The following is a 12171-nucleotide window of genomic DNA, read 5'->3' on the forward strand; positions in this document are numbered from 1 at the left end:
AATGGATCGGGTGGATGTGAAGCGACTGTTCACGCTATCCAAAAATACTAGGACTAGAGGGCATGAGTTGAAGCTACAGTGTGGTAAATTTAAAACGAATCGGAGAAAATTTTTCTTCACCCAACGTGTAATTAGACTCTGGAATTCGTTGCCGGAGAACGTGGTACGGGCGGTTAGCTTGACGGAGTTTAAAAAGGGGTTAGATAGATTCCTAAAGGACAAGTCCATAGACCGCTATTAAATGGACTTGGAAAAATTCCGCATTTTTAGGTATAACTTGTCTGGAATGTTTTTACCTTTGGGGAGCGTGCCAGGTGCCCTTGACCTGGATTGGCCACTGTCGGTGACAGGATGCTGGGCTAGATGGACCTTTGGTCTTTCCCAGTATGGCACTACTTATGTACTTATGACATTCAGAAATGCCCAGTTTAAATTCCACTGCTGCTTCTTGTGATCTTGGATAAGTTACTTAACCCTCCATTGCCTCAGGTACAAGCTTAGATTGTGAGCCCTCCAGGGACAGGGTAATACCCAGTGTAATCACCTTGAGCTATTACTGAAAAAAGTGTAAACAAAATCTAAATAAGAATTGCCATATTGCATTAGACCAAAGGTCCATCTAGGCCTGTATCCTGTTTCCAACAGTTGGCCAATCCAGGTTGGCAGAATCCCAAAGATTAGCAAAATTCCATGCTACTGGCCCCAGGAATAAGCAGTGACTTTATGGACTTTTCTTCCAGGAACTTGTCCAAACCTTTTTTAAACCCAGACACACTAACTACATTTACCACATCCTCTAACAACAAGTTCCAGAGCTTAACTATTTGTTGAATGAAAAAATATTTGCTCCTATTCATTTCAAAATATTATCAATTTTCAATTTAGGAACATTAAAAACAGGAGGATTAAATACTTCTATAGAATGGCATGCATTTCTTTGAATTGAAATAGGAGTATTCAGTTAAGTCAGCTAGCAATTTTGATTGGTTGAAGAATAAGTCAGCATCTGTGTTATGATCTGCCGCCATCTTGGAGCCGGTAAACTGAAAAGTCGGCAGTTCCGACTGAAGGATGTTCCTCCTGACACAGCTTACTGCAAAACAAGGTGTCCTTGTTGGGGTTCAAACTACCCAGGTACACTGTATTATTATAAAGCTCCACAGCAGCCTTTGAAATACAGCTTGCTAAAAATTCTCCATAAATTCCTTAAAAATAGGAAAGTTCTCTTTACCACCACATTTTTTATTTTTGTTACATTTGTACCCCGCGCTTTCCCACTCATGGCAGGCTCAATGTGGCTTACATGGGGCAATGGAGGGTTAAGTGACTTTCCCAGAGTCACAAGGAGCTGTCTGTGCCTGAGGTGGGAATCGAACTCATTCACTTGCAGATCCAGGGACAAGGAACTTATAAATATAACCCTCATCCAGAATTTCACACAATAATCAAGGTGAGGCCACACCATGGAGCTATACAGAGACATTACTATATTCTTTTTCAGAGACAGGGAAGTGGTAGAACTAGAGGATATGAATTCAGGTTGCAGAGGGGTTGACTTAGGAATAATGTCAGGAAGTACTTTTTCACAGAGAGAGTGGTGGATGACTGGAATGCCCTTCCATGGCAGGTGGGGGAGACAAAAATGGTAACGGAATTCAAGAATGTGTGAAATAAACACAAAGGATTCCTATACGGGAAAAGAATGGAATCTAAAGAAAATTTAGTGGTGCTTAGATGGCAAATCCAGGCAAGTGCAGGGCAGACTTTTGTGGTCTGTACCCCGAAAATGGCAAGAACAGATTAAGATTAATTATGCATATATCACATCATATCATATGCTATGAGTTTATAATGTTGGGCAGACTGAATAAACTATGCAGGTTTTTATCTGTCGTCATCTACTATGTTATGCTGTTACTATGTAGCAATGTTCTTTGACTTATTTTCTATTCCTTTCTTAACAATTCCTAATATTGTTTTACTTAGTGTGCATTTTGTCCATGATGACCCTTGGATCTTTTTCTTGGGTGATGACTTCTAATGTGGAATTTAGCATCAAGTAACTATAATTTGGGTTATTCTTCTGAATGTGCATCACTGTGCACTTGTCCACATTTAATTTAATCTGCCATTTGGATGCTCAGTCTCCTAATCTCATAAGGTCCTCCTGCAGATTCTCACAGTTTCCATGAGATTTAACAGCTTTGAAAAGTTTTATGTCATGTGCAAATTTAATATCCTGTGTGTGGCAGTGGGGTGGAATTGTAAGGCTCAGTGTGTGGCGTGAGGGTCATCATCCACTGAGTGGTTCAGAGACTTTTTTTTTGCAGCAGCAGTTTTTTCTGTTCAGTTTTGCAGTGTGCTGAAGGTGACTGGCAGCAGCCAGCAGACACTGCAGATGCCTGACCTAACACAAGAGCAAATGGATGGCCTCAGTGAGGAGCAGATGCAGGACCAGCCTGCACAGAGTTCTCCTGAGGGAAGTCCAGATGCCTTGAGGACAACGGCTTGTGCTTTGGCTGGGCCAGGTGCCAAGCCAGCTGAAGTCCGGCAGATCTACATGATAAAACAATAGCGACTAGACCATCTACAATGATAGGAATGGGAAGAGCGACAGTGGCGAGAGGAAGACCAATGGCGGCGTGAAGAGCGGGAATTCCAGCGGCAGCGTGAGGGGCATGAATGGGAATTCCAGCTGCAGAAAATGAAGTTAGAGATGGAAATGGCTTGCATCCAACACCATTTTATAATATTCCCTTTTATAATATTCCATTTTGTTTTAAAGATGTTTTTGTACAATCCATCATTTTTTAAGAAAACATCTTATGTACATTTTTGTTGTTGCTCACTCTCATTCATAACTTATGGTTTTATACACGTTTATTTTGAATTATGTGATTTTTATTCAACAATAGTATTTATGTAACGTTTGATCCTATTTATTTTTAAACTACTGTTTATGATCCATGTTTATTCATGTTTTATATTTGGTTTTTTAGACTCCTGAAGAAGGCGCTTCTGCGCCAAAACACGGCTGTGTTGAGTCAACCTGTTTATAATAAACAGTGCTTTTTTTGTAGAAAAAAAGGTGCCGGTACTCATTATGGGCGGGGTCACCACATATGGCTCCACCCCTATGATAGCCACACCCACATTAACCACACACCCTATACCAGCCATGGCGCATATAAACAGACATCATTGAAAATATTATAGTACTATAGGAGAAAAAAATAACGTGATTTTTTTTCATGATAAATAATCTCTGTAAGCTCTTACAGCTCCAGTATACCCAGTGCAAAATAAGACAGCCAATGTAAATTCTCAAATTGGACATATTACAAACACTAAAATGAAAATAAAATGATTTTTTTCTACCTTTGTTGTCTGGTGACTGTTTTTCTTTCCATATTGGTCCCAGTCTGTGATTCTGCTTTCCTTTGTTTTTGCTTAACTCTTCTGTGCCATTTGTCATTTTTGTCTCCTTTTTCTTTGCTTTCTTCAATATTTTTCAGGCTCTCTCTCTCTGTCCAGATTTAATTCATTCTTACTATCCATTCTTTAATTTCCTTCATCTACCTGTGGCTTTTCATCTTTTCCTCACCCTTGTTCTCCCCATGCCCCTTCCTCTTATTCTCCAGTCTTTCTCTATTCCCCTTTTCCATCCAGCAGCTCTGCTTTCTCTCCCCATCCTTCCAGTGTCTCCCCTATTTCTTTCTGCATTCTTCCATCCAGCGTCTTCCCTCTTTCTCTCCCCATCCTTCCATTTTCCCTCTCTCTCTCCCCATCCTTCCATCTGTTTTTCCCCCTCTCTCTCCCCCATCCTTCCATCTGTTTTTCCCCCTCTCTCTCCCCATCCTTCCATCTGTTTTTCCCCCTCTCTCTCCCCATCCTTCCATCTGTTTTCCCTCTCTCTCCCCATCCTTCCATCTGTTTTTCCCTCGCTCCCCAATCCTTCCATCTGTGTTTTCCCTCTCTCTCCCCATCCTTCCATCTGTTTTTCCCCTCTCTCCCCATCCTTCCATCTGTTTTCCCCTCTCCCCAATCCTTCCATCTGTTTTTCCCCTCTCTCCCCAATCCTTCCATCTGTTTTTCCCTCTCTCTCCCCATCCTTCCCTCTGTTGGTTTCCCTCTCTCTCCCCAATCCTTCCCTCTGTTGGTTTCCCTCTCTCTCCCCAATCCTTCCCTCTGTTGGTTTCCCTCTCTCTCCCCAATCCTTCCCTCTGTTGGTTTCCCTCTCTCCCCAATCCTTCCCTCTGTTGGTTTCCCTCTTTCTCTCTCTCCCCAATCCTTCCCTCTGTTGGTTTCCCTCTTTCCCTCTCTCCCCAATCCTTCCCTCTGTTGGTTTCCCTCTTTCCCTCTCTCCCCAATCCTTCCCTCTGTTGGTTTCCCTCTTTCCCTCTCTCCCCAATCCTTCCCTCTGTTGGTTTCCCTCTTTCCCCAATCCTTCCCTCTGTTGGTTTCCCTCTTTCCCTCTCTCCCCAATCCTTCCCTCTGTTGGTTTCCCTCTTTCCCTCTCTCCCCAATCCTTCCCTCTGTTGGTTTCCCTCTTTCTCTCTCTCCCCAATCCTTTCCTCTGTTGGTTTCCCTCTTTCCCTCTCTCCCCAATCCTTCCCTCTGTTGGTTTCCCTCTTTCCCTCTCTCCCCAATCCTTCCCTCTGTTGGTTTCCCTCTTTCCCCAATCCTTCCCTTTGTTGGTTTCCCTCTTTCCCTCTCTCCCCAATCCTTCCCTCTGTTGGTTTCCCTCTTTCCCTCTCTCCCCAATCCTTCCCTCTGTTGGTTTCCCTCTTTCCCTCTCCCCAATCCTTCCCTCTGTTGGTTTCCCTCTTTCTCTCTCTCCCCAATCCTTCCCTCTGTTGGTTTCCCTCTTTCTCTCCCCAATCCTTCTCCCCCCCCCCCCCCCCCGCGACACTCCGGGCGAGTCCTGCACTTAGTTGTTTTTTTTTAAGACTCAGAACGTGCGAACGATGCAGCCGGCAGCGATTGAAAGAGGCTGTCTGGGCTGGCGTCTGCGTCGGAGCTTCCCTCACCCTCTGCGAGTCCCGCCTTTGTTGTTACAACTTCCTGTTTCGTGGGACTCGCAGAGGGTGAGGGAAGCTCCGACGCAGACGCCAGCCCAAATAGCCTCTTTCAATCGCTGCCGGCTGCATCGTTCGCGCGTTCTGAGTCTTAAAAAAAAAAAAAAAAAAACTAAGTGCAGGACTCGCCCGGAGTGTCACGGGGGGGGGGGGGGGGGGAGGGGGGCGGGGCGTGCAAAAAAAGGTGCCGGTACGCCGTACCGTTGCGTACTGGCACAAAAAAAGCACTGATAATAAATATATTTTTTATCTAATTATACGTCTCCTCCTTTGTTTGGAAAGAGCCTACTTTCCCCCACTCCTCTTCTTTCCTTGCATCCAAAGCTCCAGCCCAACCCCTGCACCAAGGCCCGAGGCAGAATCCACAGTCTGGATCGGGCCCAACTTGTTTTCACAGTTTGATGACATAGATGAATATCTAACTGCCTTTGAAAAAATTTGCTACCTCAATGAGATTTGGGTGTGCTATATGGGAGGAAAGCTCACTGGTAGAGAAGTTGAGGCATTTTAAGGACTGTCCATGGAGACATGCTCCCAGTTTGAGGAGGTGTGCAAAGCTTTGTTGAACCGTTATGCTGTTACCCCTGAGACATACAGACTAAAGTTCCAGACTTTGCAAGATGGGGCAGAAGATACTCAGTGAGTTTGCAATTCAGCTAAGATAGCAGCACCAGCGGTGGCTCAGTGGAGCTGAAGTTAAAACCCTGGAGGACTGCAAAACCTGATGGTCCTTGAGCAGTTTCTTCAGCGTTGTCATCCAGAGGTGAGGGAATATGTTCAAGATCACCAGCCCCATACTCCAGAGAAAGCGGCCGAGTTGGCTGACATATTTATGGCTAACTGTCCCTGGTTGGCAAAGAGAAGTCGTCCATATCCAGAAAAGCCAGAATCTAAGGGCAGCCAGAGCCCTAAGCCAAATATCCCTGCAACCTCAGAGACTGTCAGTAAACCCAACAGTGTTCCCCCAAAACCTAAAGACTTCAGGCATGAACGTCCTTGTTTCCAATGTGGGCAAATAGGACATTTCAAAGCGGATTGCCCAGATAATACCAAGTCTGCACTAAAGAGCATTCCAGTTCCTGCCCCTGAGCTGGTGGCTTTCGTGGGTATTCCAGCAGGGGCATAGCCATGGGTGGGCCTGGGCCCACACAATTTGTGGTCAGGCCCGCCCAGCAGCAGTGTTCTGTTCCCGACCCGCAAGTAGCTTTCTTCCATTGGTGATGGCCGCAGGCTCACAGCAATTCCCACACGCTGCCTGCCGCTCACCAATCTCCTAACAGCTGCCAAGCACTAACCTGGAAGCCTCTCCTCTGCCACAACTTCCGGTTTCTGCCCAGTCAAGATGCGGCAGAGGAGAGGCTTCCAGGTTAGCGCTTAGTGGCTGCAAAGAGGTCGTTGAGCAGCAGGCAGAGTGTGGAAATCGCTGGCACTCCTGGCGACCGGGAGAAGAGGAGAGAAGGGAAGGGGCCGAAAGATCCCACATGGGGGTGAGGGAAGATGGGGGGAAAGATGCTGCATGGGGGGAGGGATGATGGGGAAAAGATGTTGCATGGGGGGATGATGGGGAAAAGATGTTGCATGGGGGAGGGAAGATAGTGGAAAGATGATGCACGAGGAAGGGAGGGAGGGAGGGATGGGGAAAAGATGCTGCATGGGGGAGGGATGATGGAAAGATGTTGCATGGTGGGGGGAGAAGATGCTGCACTGGGAAGAAGGGAGAGATGCAGCAAATGGGTGGAGGGGTGAGGAAGGGAGAAGTCTTGGCTGCATATGAGGTGGAGGAGAGGGAGACACTGCATAGAGAGGGGATAGGTGGCGAGAACATAGGGGTGGAGGGAGGGAGAAATGTTGGGCATGGGGTGGGGGGAAGGGAGAAATGTTAGACATAAGGTGGAGGGGAGGGAGAAATGTTGGACATGAAGGTAGAGGGGAGGAAGGGAGAGATTCTACATGGGAAGGGGAGAAAGATGTTGAACCCAGAACATAAGGAGAGGGAGAGAGAGATGGTGGACAGTGGGAATGAGAGGGGGAGATGGACATGGGAGTGGATGAGAGGGAGGAAAAGGTACACAGTATGTGGTGAGAGGAGAAAGAGAGAAAATGAAGGACCATGGAGGAGAGGGCAGAAAGGAAGAGAGAAGGGACAGGAAAATGTCAGGCTAACAGGGTGGGGTGGGGAGGGGAAGAAGAGGGATCAGATGCTGGTTAGAAGGGTGGATGGAGGAAGACGATGGGAATGGTGGCCAAGAGGGGGGAGGAGGGGGTGGCAAGGAAATGAATGAGAGAGAGTGATTACAGAGGGTAGAACTATGGTAATGGGGAGTAGATTAATGATGAAAGAGAAAGTAGCGCTGAGGAGGAATAAGATGGGGAATGGGAGAGCTAGTGGCTGAAAGAAGAAGATGGAAATTTGATAGGTAGTTGAAAAGTGAAAAGGAGGAGAAGAATGTGAGAGAGAAGCAGAAAAGAGCTAAAAGGGAATGATCAATATGTCAGAGGCAGGAATAGTGAGGGAACAGACAGGAGAAAAGATAAATGGACTGCAGCCGCTTGAAGAAGAATTAACAGATGACAGAGAGGGAAGCAGAAAAGAGAAACTGGAACCAGCAAGATGGAAAAATAAAATGTCCAGACAAGAAAGGTAGAAACCAAAGCATTTTATTTTGAATGTTTTAAATGAAATATATTAGCTTTTGGAAATGTGCTTAGCAAATGTCTTTGTAATGTGTTCTGTAAAAAAGGAAATGTATTTCTGTTTTATGTCTCCAGTGTTGCAGTAATAATATGTTTAACTGCTTGTGGTTCCCTTTCAATTTTTGTCTAAATATTTTTATTTCTAATTTGTGATCCCTTGTTCTGTATTTGGTGAGGGTCTGTTGGTGTGATAGTAATGGCAGGTGGAAAATTGGAAAGGAAGGCAGAGAGGAGAGGGAATCGGGGAGGGGAGCCCTCCTTTATTTTCTGACCTAGGCCCAAGATGGTCTAATACCAGTCCTGACCCTTGCTGTATAGCTGATGAAGATCCTCAAGCATCCCCAGCTGAGGACCTCCTCCAAAGGTGGCCATAACTCCCTTCTACCAAGCTCTGCAGTTGGCAACAGCATCCTTGAGCCATCGACAACTAAGCATGCATGGGGTGCCGGCATCAGTGGTTTAGAGTCATTTCTGCTGTCTGCCAAGCTTGGTAAAAGAGAGTTCTGGCCACCTTCAGAGAAAGTCTTCAGCTGACAGAGCTTGGGGATCCTCATTAGCTAAAGTATTTATATTTTGAGGTGGAGGTAGGGAAGGGCAGAGAAAATTTTGTGCCCACCCACTTTGGGCCCAGGCCCACCCAAAACTGGCTGTCTGGCTACGCTACTGGGCTCTAGTACCACGAAGGAGACCCACACAGTTACCGCAACACAAAGATTTACTGGCCATTCATCAAATAGATAGATTTCCACAACACTACAGCACTCCAGTAGCTGTGAACCAGATCCAGGTGGCTGGGCTTATGGACACTGGCTAGTGCCGAAAGATGCTATTCTTCTAGGGCGCACTGCAGAGGTAGTGCTAGCCAAGCCAACAGATCAAGAGAGACTGTACCCATTGCTCGAGTATTCCTGAACTGGGGTACCAAACCTGGGTACAGAGAAGTAGGCATAATGAAAAACATGTCGGTACCAATGCTGTGTGGGACCAACATGGGTCCAATAAACATTATCCTTGATAGTGGCATCAGCATTTCCGCTATGGTGACCCATAGTCAGGCCAGGGTGGCCCAACAAGCAGAAGCAGCAGAGATGACTTCTCCCGTTCCAGATCCTGAGCCAGTCCAGGTGGAACCAGCTGACCGAGCAACAGGAGGAGGTGCTCCAGTGCTTCCAGCAGTTCCAGAGGTGATCGGGGCCATGAGTATGGAACAGCCTGACTTAACTGACACACCTATTGATCAGACTGATGACCCTGATTTGTCAGAGTCACCAGCAGAGACCCTTCCAGATATGGATACTGATATAGGACAGAGACATGCTTTGACCCTGACCTGGAAAATCTGAGGCAGAGGGCTGGTCAGCCAAACAATGAAACTGGTAAAGATTGTATCCAATGGAAAGGGGGCTTAATGTTCAGAAAGACTGATCCTGCTGATCCTAATAGGTCCTGGCCAGCAGGCAAGCAGTTTATAGTGCCCAAGACATACAGAGAACAACTTCTACAGATTGCACATGACATTCCACTAGCAGGATATGAGGGGGTGACATGCACACGCACTAGATTGACCCAGAACGTCTACTGGCTGGGAATATCTCAAGCCGTAGCTGACTACTGTCAAACCTGTGATGCATGCCAAAGAGTGGGTAAGACCCAAGATCACCCCCGAGCCCCCCCCCCCCCCCCGAAACCTTTACCCGTTATCAGTGAGCCCTTTGAGAGAATAGCTGTGGATATAGTGGGGCATCTAGCTGTCCCTAGCTGGACTGGGAAAAGATATATATTGAAGGTGGTGGACTTTGCTACCAGATATCCTGAAGCAATAGCCTCATCCTTCATAGAATCAGAGAAAATTGCCACTGCCGTGCTAGAAATATTTTCCCGGGTAGGATAGCCATGAGAAATACTCTCAGACCAAGGGACACAGTTTATGTCTGAGCTGAACCAAAATCTGTGGGCACACTGTGGAGTGAAATCTGTATGTACCCACACCATATCACCCTGAAACCAATGGGTTGATGGAGAGATTTAATAGTACATTAAAGCACATCCTGGGTGTCTCTAGCGTTTAGCACGTGCTAAAAATGCTAGAGCACCTTAGTAAACAGGGCCCTCAATGATGTCGCTTGTTGTTCCCATTTCCAAATCAATTTATAAATATGTCAAATAGCACCTGTTCCAGTGCAGATCACTGGGGCACTATTCTCCTTCCCCCTTGAAAGAACTCTCTATTTTCTATCTTTTAGCCACTTCCCAATTCACAACCGAACATTGCCTCCTATCTCATGGCGTTTTAATTTTCTCAGGAGTTTCTTAGGAGAGAGTAGTGGATGCTTGGAATGCCCTCCCACGGGAGGTGGTGGAAATGAAAACGGTAACGGAATTCAAACATGCGTGGGATAAGCATAAAGGAATCCTGTGCCGAAGGAGTGGATCCTCAGGACCTTAGTCAAGATCAGGAGGTGGGGCTGGTGGTTGGGAGGCGGGGATAGTGCTGGGCAGATTTGTACGGTCTGTGCCAGAGCCGGTGGTTGGGAGGCAGGGCTGGTGGTTGGGAGGTGAGGATAGTGCTGGGCAGACTTATACGGTCTGTGCCCTGAAGAGCACAGGTACAAATCAAAGTAGGGTATACACAAAAAGCAGCAAATATGAGTTATCTTGTTGGGCAGACTGGATGGACCGTGCAGGTCTTTTTCTGCCGTCATCTACTATATGTAGTTTGTCAAAAGCTTTCTGAAAATCTAGATACACTACGTCAACTGGCTTACCTTTATCCACATTTTTATTCATGCCTTTAAAAAACTAGCAAATTGGTGTGGTGTGATTTCACTTTATCTTTGGGTAATTATACATACTGACTTTTGGGATGCCATTACAAAATTCCTGAGTCTGAAGACTATATCTTCAGTTTCCCATAGGTCCTCTCCAGATCTACCTTTGATCCAGCAGTGAAGCAGTGCACCTCCTCCCTTTCTTTAAATATTAATCTTTACAGGTTTCCTTTTACACTGGACTGTAGCATGAGGGCAGCTGGGAAGTGCAAATCAGGATGAGGAATTTTCCAGCAGCCCTTCCCCATTTTTCCTTTCCTCAGTTTCAGCCCTCAGGTGCTCTCAAACAATTCCATTTCCAGCAGGTATCTTTCTGGGAATTTCTGTGATCCAGGCTACGCAGGGTGGATATATTCACTCGTTTTCACCTTTATTTTACTATTCTGTTGCAAAGTTTGAATGCAGACCTTATTCTATTAAAAACCAGTTATGAACATAAGCAAGACAACCAAAACGTTTTCTGCACAGATCAAGTATATTCCTGACACCAGAAGCCATCATCCCAATCATAAATAGCCTGCTATAGATGGGAGAATGAAACAAAGTAGATAGGGTAACATAGTAAATGATGGAAGATAAAGACCAGCATGGTCCATCTAGTCTACCCAGTAAGGTGGATACTGTCAGTCCATGCAGGTTACTCCTCTGTTTTTTGAAGGGTGAAAGTCCTTTAGGTTTTGCTTTGAGTAGAAATGCTCTATACTTTGATTCCATCCTTTTGCTAAATAAGGATCCTCTGTGTTCATCCCATGCTTTTTTGAATTCCATCATTGTTTTTGTCCCTATCACCTCCACCAGGAGGGCATTCCAAGCATCCACACCCTTCCCATGAAAACATATTTCCTGATGTTTCATTTAAAAAATGTGGAACAATCTCTGCTTCTGAGGTGCCTGCTAGTAAGGCAATAGACTCAGTTGGCAAATCAAATGTTGCATGTCAGTCAGACCACAGGGATTTCCAAGCCAAAATTCTAGGTTTCTCTTAGTAGCTTTAATTTTCAGTTAACATAAGGGGATTTGTTTTCTTAACTGCTTCTATTTATTTTACATTATCCAATGCCCTTTAAAGCTCTACCAGTAAAAACAGTTAAAGACAGTTTGCATAGCAGTGAAATCTCCTCCTGCTGCTATTTACATTATGAATTTACATATACCAGGATGCAGCTGTGCTGATGCTCAGCACTCTTCCCCTGTCCTCTGCCCCACCCACAGCAGGCATAGTATTTACATGTAAAATATAGGTTGATTAGCATTAAGTTTATTTAATTAATTTTATTTATTTACAATCATTTATAATGTGCTAATCTAGTGAAACATCTCTACCTCTAGCAGATTTTTTAAAACATTCAACAATAAAACAAGCAATACATTTTTTTAAAAGCGTGAAGAACAAAAAATGACATTAAATGACAAAATTAAAAACAAAGAAACAAAAAACAGATTAGCCTCAGCAAACAAAAATTCTTTAACCCTTTTTCAAAAACTCAGGAGGTTAACTTCCCTCTTGATATCTTGGAGCAGCTAGACATGGACTCAACAACTGAAAAAGCTGTGACCCTTATTCATGAATG

Source organism: Microcaecilia unicolor, chromosome 4 (genome assembly GCF_901765095.1).
Source record: "Microcaecilia unicolor chromosome 4, aMicUni1.1, whole genome shotgun sequence".
NCBI lineage: Eukaryota > Metazoa > Chordata > Amphibia > Gymnophiona > Siphonopidae > Microcaecilia > Microcaecilia unicolor.